Consider the following 19,046-nt stretch of genomic DNA (forward strand, 5'->3'; position numbering starts at 1 on the left):
TTCTAAAGGTGCAACATCTCCTAATGATGATGTACAATGCTATAACTGTCGTGGTTTCGGGCACTTGTCTTCAGTATGTCCTAGCTGGAGCCGTAGACAATCGGCATATGAAGCAGCTTTGCCTACTCTTGATGATGGACCTGAATATTATAATCCCCAAGAGTACGCAGGTGAGATTGCATTAGCTTCTGGAAAATTCTTTCAGATACTGATTCTGATTCTGACGAAGAAGTGTTCCATGTGGATCCAGTCGCTAATAATCTTCTTAAGGAATGTCATAAAAAACTCTCAGAAGCTGAAAACACCATTTTCAGTGAGAAAGTTAAATATGACAGAATTCGTAGTCGAAATAAATACTTGCAAGACCAACTTGATTCTAGTGGTGCAAGAGATTATCTCAACTAAATACGAAAGCTTAAAGAAGAAATTGCCGAAGGTCATGATCGGGAAATTATTCTTCAATCAAAGCTAGATAACTTGGAGAACATTGAGATGAACTTGTTATATGATTCGGAACGAGAAGATCTCAAATTTTAATGTGAATCATCCAAGAATGATCTAGTTTTTGCACTTGAAAAGGTCAAAAGGTTGGAAGAAGAAAACTCGAGCTTAAAAGAGAGTTTGTCTAGAAATAGCATCTCAGAAAAATTAACCTCGATATTGGGAGCATGTAGAATTCATCGTGATACACGAGGATTAGGCTATGAAGGAATAGACGCTCCTGGTATTTGCAAAGAGGTAAAATTTGTCAAAGCTAAAGATTCTTCTAAACCAAAACCTTCCACGGTTGACAAAAGTGAAGTATCTCTACCAACTGCCGATGACGAAAAGAAGAAATTCTGTCAAGCTCCAAAGCAAGCACATACACATTTAGGTAACACTAAACATAACTTTTTCCATTCTACTAAACATTGTTTTTATTGTGGAAAACCAGGTCATTTGCATAGGAATTGCAGATATCTTAAACGAGATAAATCCAGATCTGATTCTATTAAGATGACAAGATCTGATGTTCCAAACTGGAGAAAAACTGAGTCTCATAATATCATTTCTTCTAATATTCCCTCCAAGAAATTTCATAATTATATTGGGGACAAAAAGAAATACGTTTTCTCCAAAAGTTACTCAGAAATGGGTACCAAAGAAGATCAATAAAACAACGAGTACTATTAAGAAGGATCTCCCAGACAAGATGTCGACAAGGGATAACATCTTAAAAAGGTATGGAACAGTTATTAAAGGTTTCAAGGAAGTTGTTAAATTCCTAGAGTCCGTGCATGATTTTGTTTCGAATACCTTTGGTGAGCAAGATTTTGTTCACCTCAACACAACCTAATTGTGTTGAAAGTGCATCCTCACCAAGAAGCCCTAGTAAATGTGGTGAGGATCGCAAAATAGGTAATCACATCATATTAAGATCCTATGAAAAATTATGTTAGTTTTATCATTAGTTTAGTACAATATTAAATAATGAAATTGATACAGGTTAAGTTAAAATTGATTTTGTTTTTTAACGAAGAATTCAGTCACTTAATAATACAAGTTTACGAAACTTTTGATTTGGCTTAATTCGTCGTTTTAACGCTTTTATGAAGAAAAAATTTCATTTTCTAACCATCTAAAAAATTTCGGCGACCTTCGACTGCCATGTCTCGAGTAAAAACTTAGCTCTACCTTATGATCAATCATGGGTCCGTCCCTGTTTTGAAACAAGCTTTGAAGCATGTGAATCAAAAACTTGTTTACTTGATTAGTTCAAATGGTTCCAAAATTGACCGAGGCGACACATAAGACTATTTGTTATATATTCATAAGTGATTTGTTGAATTTGTATTCTAACTCGTAGGATGTTCATGAAACTAAAAAAATGCTTAGTTGATTATTTGACATGAAATACTTGGATGAAGATGGTGTAAATTATTGAATTAAATTTATATTTCTTTTGGATCTATTCCACTATATTGAAAAAAGATTTGTAAAGAAATAGAAAATAACTCATTTGATTCTAGTGTTGTAGTGTTTATGATTGTGTGTGATTTCACTAGAAAAAATGAGTATAATAGCATAGTATGCGCTCTTTGGATCGACTATATTTATATTACTTCCTTAGTGGGGGTTTTATATGAAGATTTACTAAATATCCTAATACGAAAAATTAGTAAAGCATTGAGAAGGTTATGAGCTGTTTGAAAAGAACCTCAAACCTAGAGATACACTATCAAAATTTTACTCCATACCTTTAAAGACATTGCGATGCTGATTGGGATATCCTTTCAGACGAATCCTCTGAGGGATGGATCAATTCAGTCCTCTACTATATAAAGGAACACCATAAGTATTAGTCCAATGCGATAGTACCGCGGATGTTGCAAGAATTGAGAACTATTAATTACAACGGTAAAAGTTGACACATACGATGATATAAAAGCATTTTTGATGCTATAAGAATGACGTGGTCTGAAAAGAGTTTTTATTAATCCTTTGACGAAAGGATTAATAAGATTGTGCGAATACATCTAATGGGATGAAGTTGATGCCCATTGAGAATTGAGTTATTTGTGATACATACCACCTAGAAATAGGTTCAAAGGGAATACCAATTCACAAATGATATGAATATAGTTGTTCGTGATGGACAACCAACATATAACTCAAGATTCCATAAGTAAGTTTAAAATATAATCCCTATCTATGAATGGAGATCCCAAAATGTAGGTTCAAATGGGGCTAAGTGACGAATATGTAGACACAGAATCATGCTTTTGATAATTCTTCCCAAGGCATGATATCTTGAAGCGAGTTAAGGTTGAGTTTTTGTTTCCAAAACTATTAATGATGTTTATATATCTATTTAGAGTGGGGTACTTATCTACATGAGTACTCTTGATAAACTCACTTATATGGATGTGAAAGTGTGCTTTCTATGAGAATATGAGAAGTTCTCTAGATCATTTATTAAACCGGGATTCAAGCACAAGGCCATAATGTGCTGGCTTTAGACTTTACACTAGTATATTCGTGTGTGTTAAACAATGTTTTTATCCCCTTCAGTTCAAAGACTTATGTACACTTTATGGTTATACTTTGAGGGAGTCTAGCACTATGCAAAGATTGAAAATCGAAAGATACCTTTATTTATGCATATCACTACACAAATCTTGCTAAATTTCTTAAAAATATAAATGAGGGCTTGTTTTAAAACAAAATTTATTATTTTTGTTAAAATTGAATTCCTTCCTGCAATCCTCTACCATTTGTCCTTAAAACTTGACAAGCAATACATTCTCATCCTTTATATTCCTCTGAAGATGAGTTTGTCATGGTTGTAAATATGGGCCCTGAATAGAAAAGTCACATACATATCAAGTTGTTTTGATTAACAGTTCTTACACTTGCTAAGATCAAGTCTGATGGCAACAAAAATGTCCCGTGGCAGTAGCTAAAATAACATAAACTTAGTCCCTAAATAATTTATACACAATACATTATCTCTAAAAGAAGAATTATATCTTGAACGTGAATTATATCTTGAACGTGTAACTATCGTCTTAATCAACATGACAATGATACATAGAGGTTTTACCCGAATCCCAGTCGATATCCTGCTAAACCAAAAAAGATGAGAAAAGAAGATCAAGTCTCCATTTTTGTGGTAGTAAAATATTAACAAGGGTGCCTCTTTGTTCAATTTTACATCTGTCTCTTGATGTCCCTTTTCAGTTTTACAAGAAATCTTTCAATGTAATAACTGACAGAGAACATTCACCTTTGTTTTATCTCTTTCAATGGTTAGTAAGTGTGGGGCAGTCTTATCATGCTATTGAAAATGATAAATCCTCAAAGGTAATATGAACTTACTTCCCGCAATATCTTAACATCAAAAAACTGCTTCTTAAAATCAAGCTGATTTGAAGCTTGTATATGTCTATTTGTTCTTGGCATTTTGGGTTTTCTCTGCTTATTCAAACTAGTGCGCGACAATCTGAAAATAAAACCAAAAGAAAGTCCCATAAACCAGCCAATTTCAGTTCACCAGATAAAAATACAAGTGCAAAAACAAAAATCCAGTAATTTTTTTTTATTTTTTTGGCTTAGTAATTGTTAAAACATTGAAAGAAATGAATCATCTTGGATATTACTCTTAGTTCTGAGTACATTTGAAACTCTAAGAGCCTGGTTGGTACAGTTTTCAAAAATAGTTTTCCACTGTTTTAAAAACATACCCTTTTTCCTTGTTTTCATTTTCTAAAAATTGTTTGGTAAACTGTTATTGAAAACAAGGAAAATCAACTAAATCGGATCAAATGTAAAGATTCGTCTAAGAGATAGTGATATTAGCCATGACTCACTTGCAGTCATTCCCCACATCTCTTACTTTGTTCTGAAAAGAAAAAAAGTTGGGATTCATAACATATTCCAAAACCTTCTGCTCTGCATAACCGTTTTTTCTAAAAAAGTCCTGAATTTTTTTCCCCCGGTTTTCCTCCATTATCTTCATCCTTAATACATATTTACTCAGTTTTGGTCTGAGATTTTAGATCTACCGAGGAAATCTAGGAAATAGTAATTAGTTTTCTTTTCTTTTTAAATAAAAATATTGCATCTAAGCAACATTAGGTTTAGGTTTTTGTTTTTGTTTTTTTAATTTCAATGGCTATTATATGCCTTATGTTCTTTTATTACGCTTATATGGCGGTTTATCATAAGCCCAGGGGTTTTTATTCGGATTTGGTAATATAAACAACATATGGAATTGTTACAACAGATTTTTTCTTCAAAACTTGTCTCAAGAATCTCTAATATCCAAATCAGTGAAAGGAAGAATAGAGAAGATGTGTCATGTTGGAAGAAATCTTTTTTGGTTTCTCATGAAGAATATTAAGGATTTTTTGGTAAAACAAATGGGATACCAGAATGATTTTCATACAACTTCTTCTCTGGAGGATGAGACAAAGGTATGTGCTTTGGAATTTCAATTGAAGAAAAATCTTAATCTTATTGATGTGATAATTCAGGGGGATCCACAAGCCGGTATGGGGAATGATCAAGATAATCTTTGGAGCATCATTTTTCTCACTTGTAGGATCGAAACCTCTGTTAGTCTCTTCCATGTTATTTGGTTTTATGTAATCTCAAAAAACGCAAATTTCATTATACAATTGTTGTGTTGGTACCAAATGTATAATGACGAAACAAGAGGGTGTGTCTATCTACCACCTCTTCGATGTAATCCTTTAGACCTCAATTTGAATGAGGTAGTTTAATAAATTAATCTTAGGGGCTCTTTGAAGCCCCTCATTCCTTCAAAAAAAAAAGAAGAAAACAAGAAAAAAAGAACCAAGAAAAAAAAGAAGAGAAAACACAGAAAACAATAATTTGTTATTTAAAGAAATAGAAAACAAATAGAAAATATTTTCTGAAAATGTCTCTACCAAACACGTTTTCTCCTGTTTTATGTTTTCTCTGTTTTTAAAAACAAAAAACTGTTTTTGAAAACTATACCAAACAGGTTCTAAGAAGCTCAGAGGCCAATATGTGGACGCAAAATGAACCCTGAATCAACCAAAAACCAACTAGACTTTGCGGATCAAGGCATACGCCGAAAATACCCCCAAAATTATACAAACACAACGACAGTTTAGCTTCTTTACGCAGAGAAGCCGTGAAACAACAGTAAGTGTGGGGAAAAACTTTGGGGAAGAATGTGAGGCCCGTATCTAGCATTTTTGATAGCTTTGAGTGTTATTCCTCGTGCCACAAGAATAGTGCCTCTGGTTAAACTTATTCCGTCCCTAGACCTGTGGCCCGCCGTCCGGGAATAAATCTCTTTGTAAGTGTTGACGGACTGCATTGGAAGGTTATCTCATAGAGGAAAAATTAGGTTTCGAAAGAGCTGCAAAAAGGGATTGATCAAGAAGGAAGTATTTGTTGAGTTAATCACAAGCTGTTAGTCTGGAAGGTTTAAAAGAGTTTATGGATCGTTAGAATTTTCTTAGTGTTTGATTGACAGGCGCATCAACCCAATCTCAGAAGAAACCCCAATAAGATTCTGGTTACGAATTACAATCCCTCTCTCTTTGGAACCCTAAAATTTTATTGGGTTGACGTTGGGTTGTGCTTGAATCTCTCACACTCGCCTCTTAAAAGAGCACAATTTGGGGAAGGTAATCGAGAGAAAAGAGTGATAATGATGAGTGATTTCACAAAACTTGAAGAACTGAAGCCTGATCATAATCATCGTCCACTATGGGCTTGTGCTGATGGCCGGATCATCCCGGAGACTTACTCACCCTTGTACAAACAAGCTGTTGATTTCCTCATTGCAATTGCTGAACCTGTTTGCAGACCAGAATTGCTGCACGAATACAACTTGACTCCGCATTCGTTATACGCTGCGGTATCAATTGGCCTTGAAACCGAAACCATAGTACTGAATACATTGTCAAAAACCAAGTTGCCGAAGGAAATGATTGATTTCATCTATGCATCTACTTCTAATTATGGGAAAGTCAAGCTTGTGCTCAAGAAGAATCAGTATTTTGTCGAATCGCCATTTCCAGAGGTTATTAAGACGTTACTGCAGGATGAAGTGATTTCACGAGCAAGGCTTTCTTCTGATCAGGGTTCAATTGGGACTGATTCTGTCGCAGTTGCTCATGGTGAGTTGCTAAATGTGCTTAGCTTTGAAGTTAACCCGTCACAGGTGGAAAATGTGAAGCAAAGGTACTTGCCGAATGCTTGAAATTACCCTATGTTGGAGGAGTATGACTTCAGAAATGATACAGTTAACCCTGACTTAAACATGGAACTCAAGCCTCAAGCTCAACTAAGACCGTACCAGGAAAAGAGTCTGAGTAAAATGTTTGGAAACGGTAGAGCAAGATCAGGCATCATTGTTCTTCCCTGCGGAGCAGGAAAGTCCTTAGTTGGTGTTTCCGCGGCTTGCAGAATTCGTAAGAGCTGCCTTTGTTTGGCAACAAATAATGTGTCTGTGGATCAATGGGCACATCAATTTAGATTGTGGTCTACTATTAGAGATGATCAGATATGTTCATTCACATCTGAGAATAAGGGGGGAATGTTTCGCGGTAATGCTGGAATTATGGTGGCCACATATGCCATGATTGCTTATGGTCGTAAGCGGTGTCTGACGAAGCTGAAAAAATTATGGAACAGATATGAAATAGAGAATGGGGATTGCTTCTTATGGACGAGGTACATGTGGTTCCTGCGGACATGTTCCGCAAAGTCATTATTATAACTAAATCACACTGCAAGCTTGGACTCACTGCAACACTAGTGCGAGAAGATGAGCGTATTACGGATTTGAACTTCCTTATTGGTCCGAAATTGTATGAAGCCAACTGGCTGGATTTGGTAAGAGGAGGGTTTATTGCGAATGTGCAATGTGCTGAAGTGTGGTGTCCAATGACAAAGGAGTTCTCCGCTGAATATTTGAAAGAAGCCAATTCCAAGAAAAGACAGGCGCTTTACGTGATGAATCCAAATAAGTTTAAGAGCGTGCGAGTTTCTGATACGGTTCCATGAACAGCAGCGAGGTGATAAGATCATTGTTTTTGCTGATAATCTTTTTGCGCTTACTGAGTATGCGAAGAAGCTCGGGAAACCTATGATCTATGGTGCAACCAGCCACCACGAGAGAACAAAACTTCTCTTCGACACTTTTAAGAACACTCCAGATTTGAACACTCTTTTCCTTTCAAAAGTTGGTGACAACTCAATAGATATCCCAGAGGCCAATGTGATTATCCAGATTTCGTGTCATGCCGGTTCGCGACGTCAGGAAGCTCAACGACTGGGTCGTATTCTTCTACAAATGACAAAGTCATCTTCTTTGAAGACTCTTTCTTGAGAATTCAAGCCAAGGTCCACCTTTATAAGTTCCCTTCATTCCATCTTTCTTTCGTCAACAACCATCATCTTGATCTCTTGTATCCTCACCAAACCAATATCTCCTCTAGCTAGTGATTTTGAAGATACAATCAATATGGATAAAGAACCAGAAGAACTCCAATTCTTTTCTTAGGGTTCTTTGGATTTTTTAAAGAATTAGCCAACCGTATTATAGTTCCGGGGAAAATATTTTCACAAATCACTTTAGCTTTTGTTCTTCCTCTTTCTTTCATTTATTTAGCTCAAACCAAAATTTCTGATAGCCTATTGGACGTGTATATGTAAGTCACCACCAGCCATCAGTCTTGCCACAGTTGAACAGTCAGCAGTCACCACCAGGCGCAAGTCTTTAGTTTAGGTCCGAGTCTTATGTACTCATTCTTGTTGTAATTTGTTGTCACTAGCTGTAAGTATCCAATATTCACGCTATTATTGTTTATCTTAGGTTTCGAATCTTTCGTCAATTCTCATCACTTTGTATTCATATAAATACACAATGAAATATAATCAGTCTCAACAATTGTGAGATTAATCCATATTATTCTTGTAAATCTAAGATGGTATCATCCTTTTCTTTCAGGAACCTAAATATCCTTTTCTTTCAGGAACCTAAATATATTTCTTCTTCCAGCATTTTTTTCTCTGCCTCTCACAATGGCATCATTGTCTGCTGAAGAAACTCCTTTCTTTGCTGCAATACAACAAGTCTTTGGGTTTATTATACCAAGCTCAAGGCTTTATGGAATCAAGATGGTTCCCTAATTACAGCCCCATCGATTAAATCCGCTTCTCTCAACAACAATCGTCTCCATGTCGCTGCTAAAGCTAAAATTTTGGCACCTCAACCAAATCAAGTTTCACAACCAGTTCTGGATGTTCCGTCTCTCTCGGCGTCCCAGTGCGCTAGTCTTCTAACTCTTCTCAACCCTCCTACAGAGGATACTCCTACGGAACCTCGAGTGAACCTAACTGGTAAGATACTTAACACATCCTTTATTTCTCCTTGGTTTATTGACAGTGGTGCAACACACCACATCTGTAATTTCTTATCATACTTTACTTCTTATTCTCCTGTCAACACTTTGATTGAAATGCAATTGCCTGATGGCTCTCTTGCTGTTGTTAAGCATATCGGTGAAGTTGTTTTCTCACCCACTCTTAAACTCTCAAATGTGCATCATATCCCACATTTTAAGTTTAAGTTGCTTTATGTAAGTAAACTCACACGATCCCTCAATTGTGTTGCTCTCTTAACTCCAGATCATTGCATCTTTCAAGACCCACTCATAAATCAAGTGATTGGTCAGGGTAATCATGTTTCTGGACTTTACCAACTTCAAGTTTGGGCTGGACCAGCAACATCACACAAAGCTCTTTTTAATAATAAAATGCCGTTAGATGTTTGGCATTGTCGTCTTGGCCATCCAAGTTTTGATCGTTTTAAATTTTTATGTCGCTCTATTGATTGAATTAGTTCCAATTTTTCTAGTACTTGTGATGTATGCCCTTTGGCAAAACAAACGAAATTACCTTTCAATAGACATCGCGTTTCATCTAAACGTTGTTTTGAACTTATTCATTGCGATATATGGGGTCCCTTTGTGACACCATCACTCACCGTTGCAAAGTATTTTCTCACCATAGTTGACGACTTTTCTCGTTGTACACGTGTTTACCTTATGCACACAAAGAATGAGACTTTTAAATTCATTAAGTACTTCTCCAGTTTTGTTATTACTCAGTATTCTAAGAAAATCGGTCATATATCTACCGGTACCTCAATTCCTTTTATCCCTTCATTACAAAGAATCCAGTCTGACAATGGCTTAGAATTTCTCTCCCGTGAATTTCAAACGTGGTTTAAGGAAAATGGCATTCGTCATCAACGCAGTTGCGTTTACACTCCTCAACAAAATGGTGTTGTCGAACGCAAACACCGACACTTACTTAGTGTAGCTAGAGATCTGCGTTTTGCAGTCACAATTACCCATCACTTATTGGGGTGAATGTGTATTAACAACTTGTTATCTTATAAACAAAATTCCTACTCCTCTATTGGCACGTAAAACTCCACATGAAGTTCTTCTTGGTAGTGCGCCTAGCTATCACCATCTTCGTGTCTTTGGTTGTTTGTGTTATGCTCGGAACACAAATATTAAATCCAAATTCGATCCACGAGCGAACCCGGGTGTGGTTTTGGGTTACCCTTACAATCTCCAAGGGTATATAATTTTAGATATCGAAACAAAGACCACTTTTGTATCCCGTGATGTTATCTTCCACGAACACTTATTCCCTTTTAAGGATGTTAAATTTTCAAATTCAAATGATCTCCCTCCAACTGAATTGCAAAATACTGACGTTTTTATGAGGAGTTAACTTTGCCTCCGCCATACTCAAATCACACCCGAACGTCCAGTACCACTGCCTCCTTCCCAATCACTACATCTCTAGAATTTATTTCCTCTCCAGCAACAGATTCTGTTGTCACTCCTTCTCGTAATATTTTTCCTGTATCATCATCTCCAATACAGTCATCATCTATCAATCCATCTTTGGAGTTATTTCATCGAGTCCTACTCCAGGTACTTATAATACACCGTTAGCATCTGCCCCATCTCCTGTGGCTGACACATCATTATCCTCTCCTTATGGTCCATCATCTAGTCCGAGTTCTTTTACTCGCACAATATCTTCACCTCCTTCTACTACTGAGGTTGTTCTTTCAGATTCACATATAGTCGTACCACCTAATATAGAACCATCTGTACGACGATCAACTCGAGAATGTCATCGTCCTTCATACTTAAAAGATTTTATTTGCTCAGAACAACAATGCACTTCTACTTCTCCGTATCCCCTCACTAACTATTTATCATTTTCTCAATTTACTCCACAACATCGTGCCTTCCTATCATCTGTTATCACCAATGATAAACCACGCATATTCACAGAAGCCATTAAAAATCCAGACTAGCGTGATGCTATTGTCAAAGAACATACTGCTCTAAATGACAAAGATACTTTCACTATCACTACTCTTCCACCAGGAAAAACAGCCATTGGCTGTAAATGGGTGTTTAAAATCAAGTATAGACCGGATGGTACGATTGAGCGCCGTAAGGCACGTCTTGTTGCTAAAGGGTACACGCAACAGGAAGGAATTGATTATCATGACACTTTTGCTCCTGTTGCAAAACTAGTTTCTGTTCGTGTCTTACTCTCCATTGCTGCTGTTTATAATTGGCCTCTCCATCAACTAGATGTCAATAATGCCTTTTTACAAGGCGATCTTCATGAAGATATTCACATGAAACTCCCTCCAGGTTTTCAGAAAAAGGGAGATAATCGTGTTTACAAACTCAACAAATCCTTATATGGGCTCAAGCAAGCTTCTCGTCAATGGTTTGCTAAATTTTCTGCAGCCTTACTTGATGAAGGTTTTGTTCAATCTCTTGCTGACTATTCTCTTTTTATTTTTCATTCAGGTAAGATATCCATTTATGTTTTAGTTTATGTCAACGACATTATTATTACAGGTTATAGTGACACGGCTATTCAAGAACTAAAACACAAACTTGAATCTAAGTTTTCTCTCAAAAATCTTGGTCGTTTATAGTATTTCCTGGGAATTGAAGTTTCTCGCTCTCCCAGAGGTATTTTTCTCTGCCAACGAAAATATATCCTTGACATTGTTCAGGATTCTGGTCTTTTAGGTGCTAAGGTTTCGCCTTCTCCTATGGAACAACACCTTAAGTTACTTCCAACTTCCGGTGATCCTCTACCTGATCCTAGTGTTTATCGTCGCCTAATTGGTCGACTGCTTTATCTTCAGGTGACTCGTCCTGATATCACCTACTCAGTTAATTATCTGAGTCAGTTCATGTAGCAACCATACACAGGTCACTTGGATGCTGCACATCGTATAGTTCGATATCTTAAAGGAACTGTCAGTCATGGTATTTTTATTTCTGCGAATAGCTCATTGTCTCTTGCTAGTTATACCGATTCTGATTGGGCAGGATATCCAACAACCAACGATTTCATTATCTTCCGCTGAGGAAGAATACCTTGCCCTAGCAAGGTTAACTTCTGAACTTCAATGGTTGCATTATTTGTTTACTGATCTCCGTGTTCCTATTCCGAAGCATATTCCAGTCTATTGTGATAATCAGGCTGATATCCACATCTCTGAAAGTCCAGTTTTTCACGAACGAACTAAACATATCGAAATTGATTGTTATTTTGTTCGAGAAAAATTGCTCTCTGGTCTCATAAAACCAACTCATATTCCATTTGCGTCTCAATTAGATGATCTCTTCACCAAGCCACTTGGAGTGGACCAGTTTAGACGTCTTGTCAGCAAGTTGGGCGTTCGGCCTCATGATCCTCCCGCTCCAACTTGAGGGGGGGGTATTGGACGTGTATATGTAAGTCACCACCAGCCATCAGTCTTGCCACAGTTGAACAGTCAGCAGTCACCACCAGGCCCAAGTCTTTAGCTTAGGTTCGAGTCTTATGTACTCATTCTTGTTGTAATTTGTTGTAACTAGCTGTAAGTATCCATTATTCACGCTATTATTGTTTAACTTAGGTTTCGAATCTTTCGTCAATTCTCATCACTTTGTATTCATATAAATACACAATGAAATATAATCAGTCTCAACAATTGTGAGATTAATCCATATTATTCTTGTAAATCTAAGATAACCCAACGGATGGAAGGACTTATTTCTTCCTCTTTGGTTTAACATCCGAATTCGGATTGATGAAATTTATCCACTATGCATGGTTTAGCATCCGATTTTTTCCATTCAGGGACTTGTTACCCTTGTCCCATGTCTTCTTCCTTGTTCTTTTGCTTCTTTCTACTTCAGCCGTTGTTTATACCATTGCTTGTGCTTATACTAAAAAAGAAATCACTTTTAGCAAAGTTACAAGTGTAGTTCCCACGGTTTGGAAGAGACTTACGATCACTTTCTTATGGGCCTTTCTCATCATGTTTCTATACAACTTATTTACAATTCTAATAATGTTTGTGATAAAGGTCATAGTTAGACCATCTGAGGGTTTCGATAGTATTGGCGTCTGGATTATGCTTGCTATAACCGATAATATCATTTACATGATCGGGTTCATTTACATCAGCGTAAATGGCACATGGCTAGTGTAGTATCGGTAATGGAAGAGAGTTATGGCTGTAAAGCATTTTTAAAGAGCAAAGCAAAGCTTTGATTAAAGGTAAGATTTGGATTGCTTTGGTCATCTTTATTACGCTACAAATATGTTTCATGATTGCAATAGCCGCCTTCCATAATCTAGTAATTGCTAATGGGAGAATTATAGGTGTAATGGGCAAAGTTAGTTTGGGAATATTTTTTCAATCCTGTTAAAGGGGCGGGTGGTTCCATTGGAGGGGCGGCAAGGGTGATAGCAATATCTCTATTATTGGTTAGGGGGTGTCCTATAAGGGTTGTTAATTGACTAGATTACCCTTTTCACCTCAAATGGACTAATTTACCCTTACTTTTTTGGTTGAAAAGACTGAATTATCCTTCCCCATTATTAACCCAATTGAATCTGAAAATCAAAACAGTTTTTTTTTTCAACTTTACTTCTTCTCTTCTCCTCCTCTCCACCATTAAAACTGATTTTTCATCGTCCTCTTCGATTAATCGGCGATTTGAAAATTGATAATCGTTGATTGGAAACTATATTAGAGATGCCGAAGAAGAAGGTTGACGAAGATTGTAGCCGTTCTAATGAACCAAATACTCCATTAGGTCAAGAACATCAATTTGAAACTCCTCAACCGTCAAAATCAATTACAATGACTTATTTGAGGTATGTTTCGAAAAACCCAGTTAGGGTTTAGTCTATTGTTTGATTTAAGTTAGTTTTGTATAAAAAATTAGGGTTTTGGATCGAAATTGAAACTGAAATTTGTGTGTTGCATGTGAGTTACGGTTGATAATTACTCTAATTTCAACCGTAACTATGGTTTTTGTTGATGATACGGTTCGTAATAACTGAAATACCAACCGTAAGTTCTTGAAATTATGAGAAATTGTTCAGTTACGTTTTTTTTTTGCAACCGTAAGTAGCTTACGGTTGGCTCGTGTGTTGAGTTACTAACCGTACATTGTTCTGTAACTTTCATTTGGTTTCTACGGTTTGTAATTTCATCAATGTTATCAACCGTATTTGAGTTACGACTTGTAACTCAACATCCATTACCAGCCGTAGAACATCCTGTATGTTAGTATTTGGCTAAAGAAAACTTAGGTTAAAAACTAAGATAACATACCAACCGTAGTTTAGTTACGGTTGATCTCGATACATCAGTTACCAACCGTATCGTTGATACGGTTGGTCTCGATTCACTATCTACCAACCGTGTGAGTGGTACGGTTGGTCTCTGTTCATTAGTTACAAACCGTAACTATGCAAGCTCACCATTTTGTTTTGTTTTTTGTTGTCTATATTATTTGTTTTAATTACCCTTAGTAAATCAATCAATTGTAATGCTTGTGTAGGAAGAAAAAGAGAGGAAATGACTTAACCCCGATTGATCATACGCCCACCCCTCGCGGTGACAAGCATTTAGGGTTTAATAATAGAGGTATCCACAAGAATGAGAAGAAGATGAAGAATAAGTTTGAAATTAAGTTGAGGGAACAACCTGTGGCTGAATCTGGAGTTGAGCTAGAAGGAGTGGAACATAATGATCAAGAAGAGGTCGGAGTCGAAACTAACCGTGAAGGCAACGAAAATGAAATTGTGGAGGAAGAAACTAATAATGATGAAGATGAAGAAGAAGAATTTAAAGGAACCGATGATGATGGAGGGGAGGAAGAGGAAGCAAATGATGAAGAGGAGGAATATGAAAAAAATGATGAAGAGGAGGCCGATGAAGAAAATGATGAAGAAAAGGAAGATGAAGAAAATGATGAAGAGGTAGAAAATGATGAAGAGGTAGAGAATACCAAGGGAAAAGAGGTAGTTGTATCTGCACCTGCAAGGCAAAAGAAAGAAAAGAAGCCGAGAAAGGAGCGCGCACCGAAAGGGATGCATATTCCTAAAGGAAAAGATTTGTTGTTGCCACCGAAGAAGAATAAAAGACCTTGGGGCGAGGCCCCAGATAAGTCTTCAATCTTATTTGGTTATACCGGTTCATATTCCTTTCTCAACCATTCATAACCCGAAGGATCTTTTTTCTTTGATTCTTCCGCCAATTCCCTTGCTTTTTTATTTCCTACGTACCTCTTTTTTTTGGTAGGAGGCCTCCCCTTACTCTTCCCCTTTGGTGGTTCCTTGATATCATACCTAAATTGTGGATATACGAAATCTCTCAAGTTACTCAACCATATTTGCCTTTGTCCTTGGCTTAGTGTAGCATATTTATGGGCTAGAGCTTGACCAATCTCGGTATCGGCAAACGTTCCTCCAAATTGTTGATCAAAAATTGTTTCACGGAATGATAATTGTTTTCAAAAAGGATCAACATCTTGAATCGGGATCACTTTGTCTTGGTATGTGGTTATAACATGCCGACATGGGAGTCCCAAACTTGTCATGTTTGGACAAACACACTCTTCGTCATAATCCCCCAATTCATAATGTTGTACTTCATACATTAACTTATCAATAGCGCGGTGCAAAACTTGATGTGTAATTCCCCTTAGCCACTTATTGTCTAACCATTTGGTGTGTTTTTTACTTTGGATTTTTTCAAAAGACTCCGTAACTCTATCGTGATCACGGCGTAAATACGAATCCATGGCTTCGAATAGCGTAACTAACCCACCATTACAACTATGGAGTTTATTATTCAACCGGTTGTGAGATGACTCCGCTGTACTTATAGTTTGGTTGTCATAGTGCCTATATTGGTTAGTGAACGCCGATACGAACTTCTCTTTGTGCGGATCCAACCGATTATCCAACAAATACTTCACAACACTTGGATAACCTATTTTCCAATGAGCCGCTAACATACGAGCTCTATCCTCATATTCATCCACGATGATAGAATAGGTCAAGGCTCTCCACTCCGTTTTGAAAATTTCCCATTTTAGTTCCGCCAACTTGTCATCCTTCTTAAATTTCTCTTTGGCATCCTTTTGTTGATGTAACGGTAGTTTCTTTATTCTATCCATTTCGCTTTTTTTGGTTGGACGGACAAGGCGCATGCACTTAGTTTCAATACTTTTCCACAAGTGGAACGTGCAAAGAAGGTTATGAGCTTCCGGGAAAACCCTCCTTATTGCATTCAACAAAGCTTGTTCCTTGTCGGTAATAATCACCTTTGGAGTATATCCCTCTACGTAGAATAGCTTCACTTGGTTTAATGCCCACACATAGCTCTCTTCGAGTTCATCTTTCAAGAAGCAAAAAGCAATACTAAAAGGAGCATTGGTAGAAGTTTGCCCGACAAAGTTCAACAACGGCATCTCAAACTTGTTGGTTTTGTATGTGCAATCCATTAGAAGGATTTGATGAGAACACCGTTCCAACTTCACAAACTCAGGATTAGCCAACAAATGATGTCTTATTCGTCCTTTCTCATCATCATCGTGGAAAACCGAGTAATTATTCGCCTCCCCCAAATGCCTTAGTTGTTGCATTTCGTTCCTTTGTTCCCATTTCTTAGCCTTCAATTTTGTTCTTGCATTGTAGATGTTAGCCAAAGTAGAAGCATTTTGTGGGTTTCTTTCCTTTAAGTGAGCGAGGATATCAACGGGCTTCATACGAATTTGTGTCAGTGACTCTACGATCTTCTCTTCTTCTTCGGTAAGGCGTCCATCATATGAATGTGATAGCAAACTCTCCGGTATAGGGTGGTTATGACTACCGCATACAACTTTCTCCAAAAACCACCTTTTTTCCGCGTTCCTTTTAAATTGAAGCTTGAAGGGGCATCGGGTCTTCTTAGTGAATGTAGTTTGCTTCCTCTTTGCCTTTGCTACTTGCACGGTACCCTTTTTTGCATGACTTCTATGTTGTCCACTACACTCGCAAACCATTTGAAAGGCACTTTCACTAGTGGTACCATTACAAACTATGATACACATAATCAACTTGCCTCGTTCTCTAGCCCAATGCTTTGCATCATCTTTTTCCTCCCATGTCTCCTCGGTTAAATAGTGAGAGCTAGAATCTTCTGTGAGAAGTTGATTTGCTAAAGGTTGTTCATCCATTAGGGGAGGTACACTCAAGATCTGGACAACAATACACCCACATTAGTCTAAACAAGAAAAAAACGAATATATATATAAAGTTACGGTTGGACACGACAAGGAAATACAAACCGTAACAGAGATACGATTCGTAATTACAATCACTTACAAACCGTAACACAACTACGGTTGGTAGTGGTCCTCCCGTAAAAAATCGTAAATAGGGTGAAATGAAAATGAAAACATACAGATCATTATACGATCGGTAAAAAACACAGATCACAAACCGTAACACAATTACGGCTGGTAGCTATTTACATATTACCAACCGTAAGAAGTGCAGTAAATACTGCCATGCACATGATGAGTTACGGTTGGTAACTACTGAAGAACGTTACCAACCGTACTGAAATTACGGTTCGACTCAAAAAAATTATACTAACCGTAACTGGTATTACGATTGAGTTTTCCCCAAAATTGAACCAGTTACGGTTGGTATTAGAAACTTTACGAACCGTAACATTCAATTACGGTTGATAATTATCTAATTACCAATCGTAAGTTCTTCTGAAATTTTTTAAAATTTGATTTTTTTACGTACTTTAGAGAATTTTAAGCAACAAAAAGCTAATGAGAACTAGTTTAGAAGTATACCTGGTCATTTTCAGTTGCTGGTTCTTCACTTTGTTGGCTAATTTCTTCAATTGGTTGAGATTGACCTTCACTATGGGTTAAAACATCTCTACTATCTAAGAAATACTCCATATCAGGATCTCCATCAAGGGGTATGTAGTATTTGTTTTCTCTATCGTATAGAGATTCACCCATCTCAAATTTTCCACTAGAATCACTCATTTTGGTTAAGGGAATCAAAATCTAGGGTTTCACAAATATCACATAAGTTTTCTTTTTCTTCTCCTCTAATTTCTTTTTTATAACTCTAAAAATCTGATTTTAGAGTTATTATAAGTGAAAATTAATTAACAACACTAATCTTGATTATCATCACTAATTTTGATTATTAATAATAAGGGTTAATTGGTCATTTCCATATTATTTTTTTGATAAGGGACACTTGAATTACCACCTAATGACCCTTTTTTCTTATTAAGTCTGCCGCCCCTCCAATGAAACCACCCGCCCCTTTAACAAGTCACTATTTTTTCTCTTGTTGCTGTCTATTTTGATTCACTTTGGTCTTGTGGCCCAAACTGTTCTGTACTTCGTTTGCAAGTCGTATCATCACGAGAACATCGATAAATCTTGCTTACCCGAGCATATGGAAGCGTATAACAGCGATTATGTTCCTCTGATAGGAGACAAGGATATTCAATTAGAAAAATCTGAGGTTTGATTTAATCACCTCCCTAATGGTTTTATACTTGTTACATAGTAATTCTACACCATCCTCTCCTTAACAATTTTATACATAGTATTATGTAATGGCACTTACACTCTAGTTACGATGCTTCAGTGTCGCTATAATTATTTGTACCAATCCATCTGTTGGTTGCTGTCAATAGTGAATCTATGAAATGATGCCTTTAATTTCTTCTATTTGTACTGGCGTCTCTGTAAGAATTTCTAAGTTGTATTAAATTGTGTTATGGTTTGTTTCAGAGAAAGAATTATGACTCGCACGTTCTAATAGTTTATGGCTTGTGCGTATCCGTTGTAATTTTGGTACTCCTGAATGTGTCAAGCCTTGCAGTCGTGGTCAACCTTGCGTTGACACATGCAAGGTATTAATTTAGATATTTCAATTTTAATCCATCTTGTATTTTTTACATCAGGCTCTTAACCTTAAGGTCTGGTACCTTTCTTGTTAGTATAGCCTCGAACACATTGGATTTGTTCATGAGCTACTTACGAGTTACGACCACTACTCAGTGCTGCTCATAAGACACATCCACATCTATCCGGCACTTTTAATTATTTTTTTTAAAGAAATGC

At 36.9% G+C, this 19,046-nt stretch overlaps 1 pseudogene; it reads left to right on the forward strand.

Moving 5' to 3' along the window:
- Nucleotides 1-6,145: 6,145 nt before the first annotated feature.
- On the forward strand, nucleotides 6,146-7,873 carry LOC113295661 (annotated as a pseudogene).
- Nucleotides 7,874-19,046: the final 11,173 nt, after the last annotated feature.

Source organism: Papaver somniferum, chromosome 1, assembly GCF_003573695.1.
Source record: "Papaver somniferum cultivar HN1 chromosome 1, ASM357369v1, whole genome shotgun sequence".
Taxonomy (NCBI): domain Eukaryota; kingdom Viridiplantae; phylum Streptophyta; class Magnoliopsida; order Ranunculales; family Papaveraceae; genus Papaver; species Papaver somniferum.